Raw genomic sequence first — 844 nt, 5'->3', positions numbered from 1 at the left:
TGTGTGTGTGTGTGTGTGTGTGTGTGTGTGTGTGTGTGTGTGTGTGTGTGTGTGTGTGTGTGTGAGACTAGCAATTTAACAATTCGATGCTTATTATATTAACATCTTAGAACGATCTTAATAATGTTCAATGATTGCAAAATAATTTTGGCGCGCAGTTTGAAGGACTACATAAGTAGCATGGTGGAAGTAATATAGGTATGTGCTCGTTTTTGAGACGAATTTCGTACCGTTCTGTGTACAACCAGATGCGGCCATCTTAAACATTTATATCGCGGTAACTTTGAAGTGATATCTCGCGAAAATGAATACGTGTCAAAAAAAACCTTTACAAAGAGTTCCCGAAAAAAAAGAATGCAGAAATTTACATTTTTTTCAATTTTCGAAGGAAATAAAGCAACATAATGACATAATAGGTCTGTTTTTTATTGCCGCACTTTCTGAACTAGTACACACAGTGCAATAAGTTGAAGTGAAACAAATATACGTTTGTTTCACTTTAACTTATTGCACTGGTTCAGAGTACAGCAATAAAAAACAGACCTAATGACATAATGACATAATGACATAACGCCAACTTCAAATAACCGCGGTAACATGGCGGCTTCTAGGTATCGCTCTTATGTTTAAAATGCGCAAGAGTACACCTATACGAGGTGTGATCAAAAAGTAAGGTGACTTTTCATTTTTATAAAAAAATATTCATTTATTCATCCAAAATTATGTTATCCCCTTCAAAATAATCCCCCTCTGATACAATGCACTTGTGCCAGCGCTTTTTCCAGTCGTCAAAACACTTCTGAAATGCACTTTTGGGTATTGCCTTGAGCGATGCAATGCCTTG

The sequence above is a fragment of the Trachymyrmex cornetzi genome, unplaced genomic scaffold (assembly GCF_001594075.2).
Source record: "Trachymyrmex cornetzi isolate Tcor2-1 unplaced genomic scaffold, Tcor1.1 scaffold112, whole genome shotgun sequence".
Taxonomy (NCBI): Eukaryota; Metazoa; Arthropoda; class Insecta; order Hymenoptera; family Formicidae; genus Trachymyrmex; species Trachymyrmex cornetzi.
This window is presented reverse-complemented; position numbering follows the sequence as displayed.